Source organism: Ascaphus truei, chromosome 1 (genome assembly GCF_040206685.1).
Source record: "Ascaphus truei isolate aAscTru1 chromosome 1, aAscTru1.hap1, whole genome shotgun sequence".
In the NCBI taxonomy this organism is placed as follows: Eukaryota; Metazoa; Chordata; class Amphibia; order Anura; family Ascaphidae; genus Ascaphus; species Ascaphus truei.
This window is the reverse complement of record NC_134483.1, coordinates 101,922,690-101,942,091: the sequence shown is the minus strand read 5'-3', so window position 1 is coordinate 101,942,091 and position 19,402 is coordinate 101,922,690.

Sequence of the window (19,402 nt, the reverse complement as noted above, 5' to 3'; positions counted from 1 at the left end):
GGTGCAGTATACAGCATTAGAAGCCTTTCTATGTTAGCAGGAAAGAGGGTTAAACTTAGTTGAAATCATTGCTGCTCAAGGAGGTGCCACCAGGTACTGAATCTAACGGTTCACATATGGATATTGAATGTTGAATTATTTGTTGATAAATAATGTTGAAAAAGTATCATGTTTTTGTGTTATTTGTTTGATCAGGTTATGTTGATCTATTATTAGGACTTAGATTAAAATCTAATAACATTTTCAGTTTTAAATATGAGAAAATCAAAAGGGGTTCACAAAGTTTTTCTCGCCGCTGTACCGTCTGCTGCAATTTTCCAAATATATTTCCCGGCTCTAGGACATGATTTATATTGCATTAACCACTAACTGAATGATATCAGCATTACATTAAAAATGAGTAACAAGCAAACAATAGATTCTGATGTCATCCTCTATCTGGGAAACAAGACAGGAAGATTAATTATATTTACCTAGCTGGTCTTCAGATTTGTTTTACTGTTAACAAGAAATGACTGTTTATAAAATATCACAAATATATTGCAAAACATTTCATGGCCTAGATTTTCTATTACCGATATAGCTATCAATGAGCACTATTTCTCCAAAATCAGGGTTACATTTAAAGCTGTATTCACTAAAGCTTTAATGTTTCCATAATGCAGCAGTATATTGGTTCATCATGTGTGTATATATACTGTATACATATATATATATATATACAGTGTTCGACAAACCTATACATTTGCTCGCCCCAGGCGAGTGGATTTAACCCCCGGGCGAGTAAATATTGGCCCAAGCAGCACACGTTTGGTACTAGGTGGCGAGTAGATTTTTTTGTGTGGCGAGTAGATTCTTTGGTGATTTGTCAACCACTGTATATATATATATATATATATATATATATATATATATATATATATATATGTATACAGTGTATATATATACAAAGTATATACTTATATGTATAGGGATTGGTATTATATATATACTGTATATATATCCAGTATATATATACAGTATATATTTATTTCTCTTCATGTATTTATTTATTTATTTAGATTTATTTATTAATTGTGGGGCTGCTGTGTGTGTGTGTATTTTTTTTATTGTGGGTAGCGGGGGTGGGTGAATGGGGTATTAGCCCCAACGGTGCTTGTTTAGGGCTTGCGGGGGGGGTAGCGGGAGGGCTTAACCCCTTCATGACCGTAGCGGTATTAACTGCTACGGTCGTGAAGGGGTTAAGTGCACCCGCAACCCCCCCGCAAGTCCTAAACTCACACCAAGGGCCAAATACCCCCCCTCACCCATCCCCACTACACACAATAAAGCGGGCACGGTGGGTTAACCCCTTCATTGCCTTAGCGGCTATCCGCTATGGTAATGACGCAGCATTTCTGTATTTTTAATAATATTGAGCAGGAGAAGGGGTGGTCCCTGAGCATTAATTTCTGGCTCAGGGAACCCCCTGCTCACTGTACAATATTATTAAAATACAGAAATGATGCTTCTTTACCATAGCGCATAGCCGCTAAGGTAAAGAACGAGTGTTTATTTATACTGTATATTGTATGTGTTTTATTGATACTGTACATGTGCAGAGGGTCTCCAGAGCAGAAGCGCACAGGTTTCAGGTCTGGGGACCCCCTGCCCCCCGAGATACAGGCCCCTTTAGGGGGTGCCGGTATCCCTCTGCTCTGCTTGGTTTACAGGCCGCGATCACGTGATCGGGCCCTTTAAATCAAGCAGAGGGATACCGGCACCCCCTAAAGGGGCCTGTATCTCAAGGGGCCGGGGGTCCCCAGACCTGAAACCAACGCGATTCAGCTCCGGAGACCCCCTGCACATCTACACTATCAATAAAAATGTATTTCAAATGTATTTATTGTCATTTATTTATTTATTTATTTAGATTTATTTATTTATTTTTTGGCGGCTGCTGTGCTGTGTGTGTGTATTTTTTTATTGTGGGTAGCGGGAGGGTGGGTGAATGGGATATTAGCCCCAACGATGGTTGTTTAGGGCTTGCGGGGGGGGGGGTAGCGGGAGGGCTTAACCCCTTCATGACCGTAGCAGTATTAACTGCTACGGTCGTGAAGGGGTTAAGTGCACCCTCAAACCCCCCCCCCCCCGCAAGTCCTAAACTCACACCAAGGGCCAAATACCCCCCCTCACCCATCCCCACTACACACAATAAAGCGGGCAACTGCAACTGCAAGCCCACACATTACTGATTCGGCGCTTTACAAGTCATGAGCTTATGCCATCTGGTGGACACACGAAGCATTGCAGCCTAGTAAATCCTTCTCATTATCATTTAACAGATCAGGCCCCCGTCAGCCAGGCATGAACCGTGGCTGGGAAGGCAAACGCAACGAAGCATGCAAGAGGTGAGCAGCGGCGGATTCCAGGTATCTGCCAGGTACAAACTGGGCATTTGCTCGAATAAAGTGTGTCGGTGCAGTATACAGCATTAGAAGCCTTTCTATGTTAGCAGGAAAGAGGGTTAAACTTAGTTGAAATCATTGCTGCTCAAGGAGGTGCCACCAGGTACTGAATCTAACGGTTCACATATGGATATTGAATGTTGAATTATTTGTTGATAAATAATGTTGAAAAAGTATCATGTTTTTGTGTTATTTGTTTGATCAGGTTATGTTGATCTATTATTAGGACTTAGATTAAAATCTAATAACATTTTCAGTTTTAAATATGAGAAAATCAAAAGGGGTTCACAAAGTTTTTCTCGCCGCTGTACCGTCTGCTGCAATTTTCCAAATATATTTCCCGGCTCTAGGACATGATTTATATTGCATTAACCACTAACTGAATGATATCAGCATTACATTAAAAATGAGTAACAAGCAAACAATAGATTCTGATGTCATCCTCTATCTGGGAAACAAGACAGGAAGATTAATTATATTTACCTAGCTGGTCTTCAGATTTGTTTTACTGTTAACAAGAAATGACTGTTTATAAAATATCACAAATATATTGCAAAACATTTCATGGCCTAGATTTTCTATTACCGATATAGCTATCAATGAGCACTATTTCTCCAAAATCAGGGTTACATTTAAAGCTGTATTCACTAAAGCTTTAATGTTTCCATAATGCAGCAGTACTGCATATGTTATTGCTGCAATAAATGTGGGCTAAATTGAACTCCAGTTTCACTAATGAGCAGGTAAATGAGCATGTATCACCTTATTATATACAAATGCTGCCAAAAATACTGTATCACCAATTTGTATCACCTACCCCAGAATAGTGTTAGGTCTATTTTGCACATGTATGTGATAGCCACTATATACATAGGAAAGATAACATTAACCAACTTAAAATAGGTCATACAAATACATATTATTATATATTAATATTATAGAACATATTCATATTTTAACTCCCTAGTAGCACAATTAGCCATATACTGTAGTCATGGTCAAACCTTGACTAGTTGACCACTTGGGTTACAAGAGGCTTAATATTTACACATATGGAGGCAGGGCAGCAGACAGCTTTCCCAGGGCCCAGGACTACAGTTTCCACTGGGTCCCTCCCACACCACACCGACCCCCAGTGTCGGCAGCCTTGTGAGACCCCCTCTCTCCCACGCACCTCTCCCCCACATCCTAACCTCTCTATCCCCCCCACACCTCACCCCCCACACACATAATAACCCCCCACACAATTAATACCCCTCCCCACACACATGTAGCCCTCTTTCTTACACTCTAGAGTGACTACGGGTACTGCACACACCTGTGGGCTCCAGGAGATCTGAGCCTCCGCTAACTGGGAGCCTGGGGTACTAAGTATCTTATTGGCAGCGCCTCCACTTACCCAGGAAACCCATTGCGTAAGATTCCCCTGGGTAAGAACAATAGCAACACACATATGATTGGAACTGTTTTACTGGAACGCAAGAATAAACCCTTATTACTTAATCATAGCGAGAACACATATCACACATTCATATCTTATACTATTCTTATAAGGCTAGTGGCTCGGACACTCTCTTAAGGAGTAATGTCTCTGTCCCGTCACCACGTGCCCCCACACCGTGTCCATATACTGTAATATGTATTTAGGCTCAGTCCTTTGGCCACTCCGCTTAGTGTGCCCAAAGAATGTTCCCTAAGGCGGGATCAGCGCCTGTTGATCGGTGTTGGTGCACTTTAGTAAATACCTTTCGGTCACTGTGGTGACAGGTAATAGTTTCAAAAAGGATCCGCCGATCCAGCGCAGTCTTTCCGATGTCACGATGCTCAACCATCTGGTCCCAGACGACTAGCAGCAATCGCAGCTCTGCACACTTTGTCCCTATCTGGTATATAGTAAGGGATGATGTCGTTATCACTCAGGGCATCCCTGCAGCACCACAACCTACTGTGACTCAGGGAATCTCTTAGGGCCTACAGGGAAGATCTAACCTATGCAGGTGGGTCACGGACCCCCTGTACCCACACTACCTCTTCCCTTGCTCCTCCGGTGCCCTCTGACTAGCATGGTCTCTCCCCCACGCTCCCTTTCCTGCCTCCCGCGAATCCGGCCCTCCCATTCGCTCCCTGGCATCAGGTGACTTCGCTAAGGATCCTGGGAGTTGTAGTTACTGGCTGAACCTCTATCTTATTGGCCAGCCGTTCGCGCGCTTGCACTGTGCATGCGCGACCTCTCTGCTCTGACAGTGCCCCTTACTATTGCGCAACAACATGGCGGCGCCCCATGCTGTCTCGCCGCCGCAGAACCTTCCACCACTTCCCCTGGAGACGCGCTGCAGCAAAGGGAAAGCAAACTAACACATCCCTACATTCTCCCCCTCGTAGAATCCAACGACACCGCTTGGGAACGTTACCATAACATATTTACACATTTTTGTACACCTGCAAAATACACCTTATTCTGTATACTCTACATGAGGTTATACATTTCACTGAACATGCCAATTACAGATCTCACTTTATCGCGAGCCCACTGCTGAGCCTCATAATGGGGTGCCCCAAATTGATCGTAAGCCATCCTCATTGGAGGTTGACCAGTTCTTTGGCTTCTGCGAATTTGCTCTTCTATTACTTCCTCTGGAGAGTAACAAGTCTCATTTGGCAAGTCAAACTCTGCCCTTGAGGGGCTCAACATGTCTACACAGTCTTTTTGGGGCACAAAGCACGGGCTCTGCGGGTCTAATGGCGGCTCACTGGAGTCAGCGTATCTGTTGTTGGACCAAGGGGCTCATTACCCGTAGCTCCTTCGGGTGATGCCCCCGCGGTCGGAAGGCCCCTTTGAGAGGTTCCTTCCATAGGATTCTCAGAGGTGGCATTTATTACAGTCTCTGGGCCATCCTCTGTACTATCAGCTTCTCCATCGAGTGAAACAGTGGGCACTTCCAATTCGTTATCCCCTAATTGAGGTATAGGAAGGAGATGGTTTCTATGCCATACCTTTACCCGGCCTTTGGAGTCCTTAATGCGGTATACCGGGAGGCCAGGCATCTGTGATTCCACTTCATACACACCCTCCCTCCACCGATCGGCCAGTTTGTGCTTTCCAGGAATGCCCAAGTTACGGAGGAGAACTGCATCCCCGGGGCGGATTTCTTTTTGTCGCACCTTGTGATCATAGCGCCTTTTATTACTTGCATTTAATTGCGCCGCTGCCTTCTCAGCCAATTTGTAGGCCTGCTGCAAATTATCTTGTAACCTTTGCACATATCGAAAATGCGTCCTATTGGATACCCCATCGGTAGATATCAGTAGTCGCACATCCACGGGCAGCCTAGCCTCTCGCCCAAACATTAAGAAGTATGGGGTATAACCTGTAGACTCATGTCGGTAGGCATGCACCAACGTCTCTACGTGCTTGCTCCACTCAGTCTTCTGAGAGCCTTTCAAAGTGCCCAACATGTCGAGTAGCGTGCGATTGAAACGTTCGGGCATAGCATCCCCTTCCGGATGATACGGGGTAGTCCGTGACTTGGTGATGTCCAGCAACTTCAGCAGTTCTCGAATGAGACTACTCTCGAAATCCCTTCCTGATCAGAATGCAATCTATTCGGTAACCCGTAATGAATAAAGTATTTCTCCCACAGCAGTTGGTCCTTGGTAGGAAAAGCTTGAGCGTATCTTGAATAGTGGTCTGTGATCACCAGCACATTCCCGATACCCGTGTGTCGGGCTCAATACACAAGAAATCCATGCACACCAAATCCATGGGTCCGGAGCTTTTCAAATGGGCCATGGGGGCTGCCCGGGTGGGGAGTGTCTTTCTCTGTATACAACGAGTGCACTGCCGGCAATGTATCTCCACAGATTTTCTCATTTTCGGCCAATAGAATCGATCACGAAGTAACCCAAATGTTTTGTCAATCCAAGATGACAATGATCATCATGCAGTGCCCGAAGTACCATGTCTCTTAGGATCTGGGGCAGGAATAACTGTCGCCGGTCGGGATGATTGTAGTACGTTACGACCCGGTACAATAGGCAGTTGTCCAGTTCGAATTTATCAACCTCCTTCAATAATAAATTCACTAGTTCTCGGGGAGCTTGCTTAAGTATGGAAGGGTTCTCCTGTTGCAAGGCTTTGCAAGCTAGTTTAACCACTGGATCTTGAATTTGATACTGTACCAATTCTTTCCATGAAATAAGCTTATCCTCTGTGATATTCATACCTTCGGGATGTCGGTACGCTCTAGGAACTGCTTTGGACTGACACCCTAGCGAGTCTGCTATTCTTAACTCCGAGAACGCTACCCGATCTCCGACCACTGCAGCAAGAGAACACAGGGCACGTATGCCCGGCCCCGGAATTTCCTCCCACACTTCTTCATCAGCAGTAGGGTGAAGCCCAGGTCTCAGAGACAGAGCATCTGCCCCTATGTTGGTGGGTCCAGGTTTGTACTTGAGATTGAACCGATAGTTTGCCAGGGCCGCTAGCCAACGATGACCGGTCGCATCCAGTTTTGCAGACGTATTGATGTAAGTCATGGGATTGTTGTCAGTCCTGACTTCGAACTGGACACCATATAGATAGTCATGCAACTTATCCACTACAGCCCACTTGAGGGCTAGAAACTCCAACTTGTGGACTGGGTAATTCTGTTCGCTTAGGGTCAAGCTTCGGCTAGCATACACCACCGGTCGCATGTTTCAGATGCCACACTGCCCCTAAGCCGCTGAAACTGGCATCCACATGCAGGACGTATTCAGGTTATTCAGGACCTTAGCTTTACTGGAGTAACCTTCCACAAACCGGCGGTAGTACCCACAAAACCCCAGGAAGGACCGTAGTTCCTGGACGTTGTTGGGTCTTGGCCAATTCACCAACGCCTCTATCTTTCCTGGATCGGTGGATATCCCTTCTGCCGATATGATATGGCCCACATATGTCACGGATGTGCGGCAGAACTTGCATTTGTCCATGGACAGTTTAAGTCCTTCGTGGCGAAGTCGATCTAACACCTTCAACAGCCGCTCCTCATGCTCCTCCAGTGTCTTCCCGAACACTATGATGTCGTCCAGGTACACCAGGCATTCTCGCGGGTTCATGTCCCCCAGAGTCTTCTCCATCAGCCGCTGTAAGGTGGCTGTTGCTCCACATATCCCTTGAGGCATACGTGTGAACTGGTAGAAACCTAACGGGCAGATGAAAGCCGTTTTTTCTTTATTCTCCAAGTCCATGGGTACTTGGTAGCTGTCATATTCTCTAGCCTGCTGTTCCCATGCTTGGCCACCGGGACTGCTGCCACTCTCAATGTCTGGTTCTAGCCTGCAGTACCTATATTTGCCCACCGGGAGTGCTGCTGCTTAACTAAGGAACATTCCAGACTCTGATACCTGACACCTCTGCACCTGTGCTCCACCTCTCAGCCTGCCTATATAAACCTCCCTTTCCTGTTCCTCTTTGCCTGTTTATACTGGTTCCTTAGCTTCTGCAAGGTTCCTGTGTTTACTGCTGTGCTAGCTATTGCTATCATCCTGTTCCAATTTCCTCGTTGCCGACCTCTGCTTGTTTCCTGACTTCGCTACCTGCCGCCTGCCTCGGACCCCTTCTTGTTTCCTGACTTTGCTCCCTGCTGTTCCTGCCACTGGGATCCACTTCAGCCGAAGTCCAATCCTTGACAGAATAAACAGGCCCTACCATGGATTCCGCCGGAACAGACCTGGCCCAGGCTCGGACACTGCAGGACTTACAACGTATCATGGTTGGTTTCCAAGAACAACAAGGACACCTTATCAAACGTCTTAGTCACGTGGAAGAACAGGATACCCTCCGGAAAGAACGGGTTGCCCGCCAGGTAGAACGTGATGCCCGCTGGAAAGAATGTGTCGTCCGCGCGGAAGGATGTGCCCTCTGCTCAGAGGAACGAGCTGCCGCCGCAGAAGCTGAAAACCGTGAACTACGTGCAGCTTTAATCACCGCATCTGTTTAAAAGACTCTGACTGTGCAAACCGCGCCCCGTGTAACCCTTCCGGAAAAATTTGGAGGAAAAAGACAATCTTTTCGGGATTTCCTTAATCAATGCAGACATGTGTTCAAGCTTCAGCCTACCATCTATAATACCAACAAATCCAAGGTTGGACTGATCATAAACCTGCTCAAGGATGAGGCCCTTGCTTGGGTCTCCCCTATGTTAGAACAGGATAGCCCACTACTAAGGGATCTGGAGGAGTTCATCGATGCCATGAGTCTTATTTTTGATGACCCAAATCGTTGTGCAACCGCTGAGGCAACTCTGAACAATCTTCGTCAAGGAAGACGCTCGGCAGCTGAGTACACCGCTGAATTCCGCAGATGGGTTAACGATACTGAGTGGAATGAGGCCACGCAGAAATATCATTTTCGGCAGGGTCTCTCGGAGCAAGTTAAATATGAACTAGCCGGGGTGGAGACCCCAGAGAGATTTCAGGACTTTGTTCATTTATGCATCCAAATTGATCGCAGGCTTACGGAAAGACGATTGGAGAGACAGGGGTTCATGCCAAGCAACCCCGGGTTTAGAGATGTCAGTACCCCAAGACGTTCCAGGGAGACTGAGGAGGAGCCGATGCAAGTAAATACACTGCGGGGACCCATCTCAACCGGGGAAAGGAATAGACGCCGAACAGAAGATCTCTGTTTATATTGCGGAAACGATGGGCACTATCATGCTGATTGCCCAAACAAGTCCAGGCAGTCTTCTTTCCAGAGCCCTAGAAGAAATCAGCTGCACGCTATTTCAAAAACTGTTCTCTCTGCTTCTCAAAGGAAAGATAAGCCTCCTTTGCTACACCCTCACCTCCTGGTTCCTATTATAATCGAGGAAGGAACACATCGTTTTTCAACCACAATAATGGTCGACTCAGGGGCGGCAGGGAATTTTATGGACATAGAATTCGCCAAGAACAATTCGGTATCATTTGTAGCCAAGGAATCGCCAGAAAGGATGGAAGTCGTTGACGGTTCTCCCTTGAGCTCTGGACCTGTTACCCATGAAACCAGTAACTTAACACTAATCATGGAGCCCAATCACCAGGAGAAGATTTCATTTGGTCTCATTCCATCACCTTTGTTTCCAGTGATTCTGGGAATTCCATGGCTCATGATCCATAACCCACTAATCGACTGGAAGACCAAGACACTCACGTTTCCCTCGGAGCACTGTCAGCTAGCCTGTCTACCTAAAACTCCTATACCAGAGTGTGTAGGAATACATAAGATTTCCTCGTCTCAAGAAAATCTTCTGCCGGCTCCTTACTCTGAGTTTTTAGATGTGTGTGACAAGAAGAACGCGGATACGCTTCCCCCACATCACTCTTATGACTGTCCCATTGAATTATTACCGGGTGCTGCTATTCTGTTTGGAAGAATCTATTCCCTCTCAGAACCGGAATTGAAGGTCCTCAATGACTACCTACAGGAGAACCTATCAAACGGTTTTATCCGACCCTCTACTTCTCCAGCAGGCGCTGCGCTCTTCTTTGTAGGAAAGAAAGACGGTACCCTACGCCCCTGCATTGACTATCGGGAACTAAATAAGATAACGGTGAAGAACAGGTACCCATTACCTCTGATTCCTGAACTATTGGAAAGAATTCAGTCAGCCAAAATCTTTACCAAATTAGATCTCAGAGGAGCGTATAATTTGGTCCGCATTCGACCCGGTGACGAATGGAAAACAGCCTTCCGAACCCGTTATGGGCACTATGAATATCTGGTGATGCCTTTCGGACTCTGTAATGCCCCTGCTACTTTTCAGCATTTAATCAATGATGTTCTCCGAGAGTTATTGGACCAATTCGTAGTGGCATACCTGGATGACATCCTAGTCTTCTCAGATAACATCATGGATCACCAGAGACATGTCCGAATTGTCCTTGAGCGTCTCCGTAAGTACAAATTATACATCAAGTTAGAAAAATGCGAATTCGAAAAAAACAGCATGCAATTTCTCGGTTACATCATCTCTCCCGAGGGTTTGAGTATGGACCCAGGCAAGATTCAAGCCGTGGTGGAATGGCCAATCCCTCGGAATGAAAAGGACATTCAGAGATTTGTGGGTTTTGCCAATTTCTATAGACGTTTTATTAAAAATTTCTCTGGCATTATTGCCCCAATCACCCAACTCACACGGAAGGAATTCCCCTTCAAATGGTCTCCTAAAGCGGATGCGGCATTCGAACAATTGAAGTCACTCTTCACATCTGCCCCTATCCCCATCCATCCAAATCCAGAATTACCATTCATCTTGGAAGTGTATGCACCCGACTCCGCTGTTGGGGCCATTCTGTCACAAAGAATTGGACCCAAGATGCTCCTTCATCCATGTGCCTTTTATTCATACCAAATGTCAACAGCTGAACGAAATTATGACATTGGAAACAAAGAACTCTTGGCTATAAAAGCTGCATTCTCTGAGTGGAGACATCTACTGGAGGGGGCCAAATACCCAATTACGGTCTTTACGGATCACAGGAACTTAGAATTCATTTGATCCGCAAAGAGACTGTCTTGCGCGACAAGCCAGGTGGGCTCTCTTCTTTGCAAGATTTCAGTTCCACATCTCCAACCGCTCTGGCTCCAAGAATGGAAAAGCCGATGCCTTGTCACGGTCCTTTCCTAATCCCAGTTCAGACAAAGAGCAAGAAGAAACTATTCTTCCAAAAAGAAATTTTTTGGGCGTCACATTCTCCGCAGATCTCCTCACACGAATAAAGGGAGCCTACTCAAATGACTCTTTTCTTAAAAACCCTCCTACAGAAGCAGAACTATATCTATGTGATGGTCTCTGGAACTGTAAGGATCGTCTGTTCGTCCCTAAGGAGGTAAAATTAGAGGTGCTCCAATTAATGCACGACTCCCGACCCGCTGGTCACCCAGGTGTCCTCAAGACACAGGAACTGTTGTCTCGCTCTTTTTGGTGGCCTAAATTAGCACAAGATGTTAAAGACTATGTCCTCTCCTGTGAGACTTGTGCTAGGACCAAGACCCCTTGAGCATCACCTGTGGGTTTACTGCAGCCTCTTCCGGTTCCAACTCGTCCTTGGGGGTCCATATCAATGGATTTTATTGTTGACCTGCCCCGATCAAGTGGACATAATACCATCCTGGTAGTGGTGGATCGACTTACAAAGATGGCTCACTTCATTGCAGCACTGAATCTTCCTTCTGCAGACCAGACAGCCAAGTTGATTGTGAAAGAGGTGTTTCAGCTTCACGGGGCTCCTGATGAGATCATATCCGATAGAGGGGTACAATTCACTTAAAATTTTTGGAGGACCTTCTGTTCCTCTCTAGGAATTCGTTTAAATTTATCGTCTGGCTATCATCCACAATCCAATGGCCAGACAGAAAGGACCAATCAGACTTTGGAACAATTCTTACGATGTTTTGTTTGTCATCTCCAGGATGACTGGATTGATTTCCTACCATTAGCTGAGTTTTCATACAACAATTCACATCATTCTTCGACTCAGAAGAGCCCCTTTTTTTCTCAAATTATGGATTTCATCCAACCTTTATTCCTCGTTTTCCATCTTCGGGCCCCATTCCGGCAGTTACAGAGAAACTGGAGACTCTGCGAGACATCCAGGAGACCCTCAAAGAGACACTTCGTGAGACTCAAGTAAAGTACAAAAGAGCAGCAGACCAACACCGCAGACACTCCCCAGAATTTCAAGTCGGGATAAAGTCTGGCTTTCTACAAGAAATCTACGTCTAAAGGTTCCAACCATTAAATTGGGCCAAAAATACATCGGGCCATTTCGCATCTCAGCACTAATAAATCCAGTGTCCTTCAGATTAGAGCTTCCTGAGACCATCAAAATACACCCCGTGTTTCATTCTTCTCTGCTGAAACCTTTCCGTGAGAATCTGTTTCCTGGACAGAGACTTCCTCCTCCTGAACCCGTCCTCGTGGATAATGAAGAGGAATTCATTGTGGAGAGAATTTTGAATTCCAGGTTACACCGAGGGAACTACAGTACCTGGTTCACTGGGGGGGCTATGGCCCAGAGGAAAGGTCTTGGGAACCCAAAGATTTTGTACATGCTCCGCGACTAGTCAAAGCTTTTCACCGGAGATATCCAGACAAGCCTAGCAAGGATCGTCCGGAGAACGCTCTTGGGAGGGGGGAGTAATGTCATAATCTCTAGCCTGCTGTTCCCATGCTTAGCCACCGGGACTGCTGCCACTCTCAATGTCTGGTTCTAGCCTGCAGTACCTATATTTGCCCACCGGGAGTGCTGCTGCTAAACTAAGGTACATTCCAGACTCTGATACCTGACACCTCTGCACCTGTGCTCCACCTCTCAGCCTGCCTATATAAACCTCCCTTTCCTGTTCCTCTTTGCCTGTTTATACTGGTTCCTTAGCTTCTGCAAGGTTCCTGTGTTTACTGCTGTGCTAGCTATTGCTATCATCCTGTTCCAGTTTCCTCGTTGTCGACCTCTGCTTGTTTCCTGACTTCGCTACCTGCCGCCTGCCTCGGACCCCTGCTTGTTTCCTGACTTCGCTCCCTGCTGTTCCTGCCACTGGGATCCACTTCAGCCGAAGTCCAATCCTTGACAGTAGTACCCTGACCTCAAATCCAGTACGCTGAACCACTTACTCCCGGACAAGGCATTCAGGAGGTCCTCGATTCGCGGAAGGGTGTGCTGATCAAGTACAGTGCGATTGTTCAATGTCCTGTAGTCCACGCATTGACGTACGGTTCCATTCTTCTTGCGTACTACTACGATAGGCGAGGCGTAGGGGCTCCGGGATCCTTCAACGATACCGGACTCCTCCATATCGGCTAGTAGCCTCCTCACCTCTTCCACATCTCGGGGTGCTATGCGTCGGGACCGTTCGTGGAATGGCATTGTGTCCTTCAGTCGAATGGTATGGCGGGCACTGCGACTGCACCCCACGTTCATATCACTTATGGAAAACACCCCCCACCGAGTTTCCAACTTGGTCTGCAGTCTCTTCTTCCATTCTTCTGCCAACGGTGAGTCTCCAAAATCAAATGCCAACTGTGGAGTTACGGCCTGAATAGTGGCGACCGGGCGGCTACCTTCTGCCTTCCTCTCAGGGGTCACAGGATAGATTCGACCTAACGGCTGCCGGTGATCAATGCACATGAGGTAAGGGGAAAGGTTTCTTACGTATACCCGAGTTCGGGGCGGGATTTTTCCTGTCCACTTCTTTACTGAGGCCAACACCTTGTAGCCAAGTCGCTGGTCATCAAGCGCCGTGCTCTGCAATAAGAATAGTCGATCCTCCGGACGTCGGGTGGGATAATGGCACGTTGCGACCATCATTCTTCCTTCCCCGAGAGGAGTCTCGGTCAACCCGCACTCCTGATTATACAACATCCCATGTTCTTCTTCAGTTGCAATCCTACCGCAGGCCTCTTGTAACGCTGGGCATGCAGCTAGAGCCAGCAACGGTAGTTCACCTGCTTCCTGCAAGTACATGCTTATCACAGCTTGTACGATGTCCGAGTTGGTTCCCATGATTATAGGGGTGCTGGGATGATCCTGGGGCTCCGGGCACACTAACGCTTCCACCTCCATGGGGTGATGCTTGCCGGTGTTCAACTGGGGAATATCCAGGTGTACTTTCTCCACTCCATCGATAGGGTAGTCTTCATGGCTTAGCCCTCTCAACCTCAGAGAGTCAGCGGATAATAGCGGCAACCGATGCAGATGTTGGTCGTAGAAGGGTCGATACACTATGGTCACCTGGGATCCAGTGTCCATTAGCGCGGAGGCATAGATACCTTCAATAACCACCTTGACGATGGCCACCATTGCAATTAGGCTGTTCATCGGGGATTGGCCCGCCGCTTCACTGGCTTGAGGAGTACACAACTTAGACTTGGCTGGTCGTGACGCCATTCGTCGTTGTGAGGGACAGTGCGCTCGGATGTGCCCCATTTTTCCACAGGAGTAACACTGAAGGTGGCTGCGGGAGGGACTATCTTGGAAGGTCGGGGAAGTTCACCCCGAAGCAGTGCGTGCCCGGGCAGCCGTAGGTTCCTCAACGTCCTCCTTCTCCGGGTTCACATCCCCAGCCGCTTCAACTTTAGCCTAAGACTTTTTAGCTTCTTTGGCAACCATTCCCGTCTTCTTTCCTGGGGTCAAATCACGTCCCAACAGCACGGTCTCATGTGCCTGCACTCGGTCCATCAGGTCATCGAATGTCAGGGCTTGTCCCGGCACCAGACAACCACTGACTCGTACGGACACCGGATGCAGCGGAAGACGTCCCCTCAGCAGTTGCGTGGTGCGCAGTCCGTCGGCATCCACCTTCTGCACTACCTTCCTCCTCCCCAGGGTCCACAGATCCAAGTGTAGACGCCTAAGAAAATCAGATACATCTCTCCCTCCTTCTGAGTCAGAGCGTGAAACTTGGCCATCAGGGCAAACGCATCCACTGGAATCCCATAGGCTTTGGTGAGGGTGTGAATGATGCCGGCTGTATCGGCATCAGGGTGGTCGTCCCGGTAACAGTGCACCATGTGGGAAGCTGGGGGTCGCAGGCATTCGATTATGCGCTGCCTCCGTGCGGCATCAGTGCAGGACCATTCAGGGAGTACCTGTTCAGCATGATCCAACCATTCTTCAAAGCCAACGGCTCCCAGAGGGGTTAGTTTGTCGCCAGAAAACGCCTTTAGCTTCCGGTATTGATGAGACTGTGTGGATTGATGTATGACTTCTGCTAGCACAGGAAGGGACACATAATCAGTAATGCTATTCCCGGCAGGGGCATAGGCATCAAGTCTACTGCTTCTACTTAGCGACGGCTGAATGGTTGAGGGGGTGAAAGAAGCGCCTAAACCCATTGCAGCGGGCCAGCGGTGGTTCATACTGCTCTCAGGGGTACGGAAGGGATTGGTCATTGCTGTGCTTGACGGGCCAGGGTACTCCTTCTGTGGCGTGGATGCAGCCAGGGGTTCGGCTACTCCCACCTGTACTAGCGAGCAATGAATGCCTGGAGCGTCGGGCAGGATTAATATGGAGGGAATGGCTTCGGGGCATATGTCCCGGTCTGTAGCGAATAATATTTTACGCCAGTTATGCTCCCTGTCATAATAATGGTCTACCACTCGGGCAGTGTCCAAGAACGGAAGTTTCCTTACTTGATCAGTCACAGTGCCCAGGGAGGTAGCGGCAGGGACGTGTCCAATGGCAATTGCACAGGCAAAGGGAATCTGGATCCGCTGGGCCCACTTACGCAACTCGGGCTGTGGGGGCACAAACATGGTGGAGAAAACAATAGAGCACAGTTGAGAGAAAATCTATAGGGCACCCCAGGTCTGAGATCTCAGCAGCGCCTCCAAATGTAGCCCTCTTTCTTATACTCTAGAGTGACTACGGGTACTGCACACACCTGTGGGCTCCAGGAGATCTGAGCCTCCGCTAACTGGGAGCCTGGGGTACTAAGTATCTTATTGGCAGCGCCTCCACTTACCCAGTATCCCCATTGCGTAAGATTCCCCTGGGTAAGAACAATTGCAACACATATGATTGGAACTGTTTTACTGGAACGCAAGAATAAACCCTTATTACTTAATCATAGCGAGAACACATATCACACATTCATATCTTATACTATTCTTATAAGGCTAGTGGCTCGGACACTCTCTTAAGGAGTAATGTCTCTATCCCGTCAGCACGTGCCCCCACACCGTGTCCATATACTGTAATATGTATTTAGGCTCAGTCCTTTGGCCACTCCGCTTAGTGTGCCCAAAGAGTGTTCCATAAGGCGGGATCAGTGCCTGTTGACCGGTGTTGGTGCACTTTAGTAAATACCTTTCGGTCACTGTGGTGACCGGTAATAGCTTCAAAAAGGATCCGCCGATCCAGCGCAGTCTTTCCGATGTCACGATGCTCAACTGCCTGGTCCCAGATGACTAGCAGCAATCGCAGCTCTGCACACTTTGTCCCTATCTGGTATATAGTAAGGGATGATGTCGCTATCACTACAGGGCGTCCCTGCAGCACCACAACCTACTGCGACTCAGGGAATCTCTTAGGGCCTACAGGGAAGATCTAACCTATGTATGTGGGTCACGGACCCCCTGCACCCACACTACCTCTTCCCTTGCTCCTCCGGTGCCCTCTGATTTGCGTGGTCTCTCCCCCACTGCCACCCCCACTCCCCTTTCCTGCCTCCCACAAATCCGGCCCTCCCATTCGCTCCCTGGCGTCTGGTGACTTAGCTAAGGCTCCTGAGATTTGTAGTTACTGGCTGAAACTCTATCTTATTGGCCAGCCGTTCGCGCGCTTGCACTGCGCATGCGCGACCTCTCTCTGCTCTGACAGTGCCCCTTACTATTGCGCAACAACATGGCGGTGCCCTATGGTGTCGAGCCGCCACGGAACCTTCCAACACTCCCCCTGGAGATGAGCTGCAGCAAAGGGAAAGCAAACTAACACATCCTTACACACATAATACCCCCTCCCCCCACACCCCCGCCTCTCCCTCCACCACAACCTCTTCCCTCTCCCCACCTCTCTACTACACGCATAATACACTCCACATAATACCCCCCTCTCAATACCCTCCCCCCCAAACACACACACACACACACACACACACACACACACATATATAATATACATATATACACATACACACACACACACACATACGAGCTTGAGACAAAAAGTGGCACTGTGTGCTCATTTGCATGTAATTTCCAGAATCCCTTGCTGCAGTGGAAGCGCTGTGTGCTGGGCGATAATGGGGAAAGATAGGGTTGCAGACCTGTCTAAGACATGCAAATGAACATACAGTAATATTTACAGTTGCTATATATTGTGACAAACGCCCCTCTTTTGTAGTGCCGACGCCTGTCTGGGTTCTTCCCGACACAGTCTTCTAGGGTTATTTAATACAAAAACAGGATCATGCAAAGTATTAAGCTGCTTAACTCGGGCTTCTGCCTGCTTTATTTTCATCCAAGTAATGTACTGCAGCTTTAACATGTGAAGGTTAGAGGTACTCAGATACTTTCATTCAGCAGTTCACACATTTCAGTGTTACAGTATTTCCCACATTGTTATTTCAAGTAAAAAAGAAACCAAATGATATAAACAAAATCCTATCCCTTTCAGGGATCTAACTACACATAGAATCAGCCTCTAACTGCTGCTGGGCCAACTAACCTGGGTCCCCCAGTTTAAAACAATGCCCTCTCAATTAGGGTCACTAGATACAGCATAGTCCATTACAAACAGTAATACATCTTTGTTTGGCTTATCTGTTTTGTGGTGGGTACTCGGACCCAGGTGTCCGGCAAATCCTCTGGGACTGTGATACTTGGAGGGGCCGTCAACCCCGAAACTGGAAACAGGGGAGCAGCGATACCCCCAGCCTCCAGGCTCTAAGGAGAGAGAGTGAAATGCAAAACCTCTCTGCTCTAAGTACCTGTGCATATGATTAGAAGAGCAGGTGAGGGAGAACTAGAGCCATTGTAATCTGTGGTCTGGATTTTCCATCCAGCTGCCTGAGTTAATGGGAAGATGTGGAACGGATCATTTTTAACTATTCCTGCACTTTCTGACCTAAAATGGGGCAGAAAGCTGCCTAACATCTTTGGACTATGTCACATATCCCCCTCCCCAGCTCACACCTACTGGGGTGACCGGCCATGGACCTCACTGAGGTGAGCGTCCTACCTGAAATACTTGAGCTAACTCTTCAGAACAACATAAAGTATTCACGTGACACGAATATGAACTTCATTATATAATTTACCAACCGAAAGGGCCATCAACCCTGTATATTAATTTGTAGTTTAGCTACATTTTCAACACAGAGAACCAATATAACATTGTAACATTGACAAAATGCTTATTCTAGAGGTCTAATATACCTTAACTACAATAGCTTATTTGCATAGTTAAGTGTCCGTGACATAGTCCACACGTGTAATAACAAAAAAAAATATCGGTCAATTCCCCAAACACTTTTTTTTTTTTTTTCTTTGACTTCCAGTCCATTACGTTTCCTGACTTTATTTCATAGGCTGCTGCAACCTGCAAATGACTGGACTGTTTCTTTAGCCTCTGACAGAACTCTGGGGCCAGATAGTCTTTGTCTTTATATTGTGGCCCAGAGTGGCGAGATCCGGAAAAATTCAAGGCCAGCGTTGACCTTCGTCGCTTTTGCTTTGCAACCTTTGAACCTTTATGGCACTTCTTACTGCCATGTATTTTCTCAAGACCATCACTCTCAGAGATTTGGGATTTCCCCTCTGGGGCAATTATATGGTACTTAGAAGATGAAGCACTGATTACCTTGATGGGGCGCTCACTAACTCCGGCTGTACCCTGAGGCATTTTACCTTTGCAGCTGGCAGGCATGTAGTGTTGGGCCTCTCTTTCCTGAGGCCTACATTTATTAAGGCGGAAATACCGCTGTATAACCAGTGACGCATTTCTCAGGGTTTGATAGCGAATCCTGTTCTGTGTCATCCTAGTCAGAGACTGGATCTTTATAGTTGCTCCTTTCATAATGAGGAACCTGTTTCGTACCATGCGGGCACGGTAGAATGATTGAAGTACACAGGCTGCTTTATTCCGGCGATTAAACTGACGAATTTTCATCCCTCTGTAGGCAGCCTGTAGGATGATAGTTGCGGCGCGTTTACGCCGATAATTTTCTCTTTCCCGTCTTCCTTGGATAAGAGCTTTGCAGTGCTTCTGAATTATTCTAATGCTTTTCTCCTTTTTCAAAATGTTAAGTTCCTCCACGAGAGAATTCTGTTTTGTGCATACATATCGCAATTCTGTTCTCAGAGCGTCCATTTCTTCCTGGTGCTGGCTCTGAGTGTGCATCAATGCATTCTGTAGTGCTTCCTGCACTTCTAACTTTTCCTGAGTCAACTGTTTCTTTACTTTTTCTGCTTGGTCAGTCAAATCTGAAT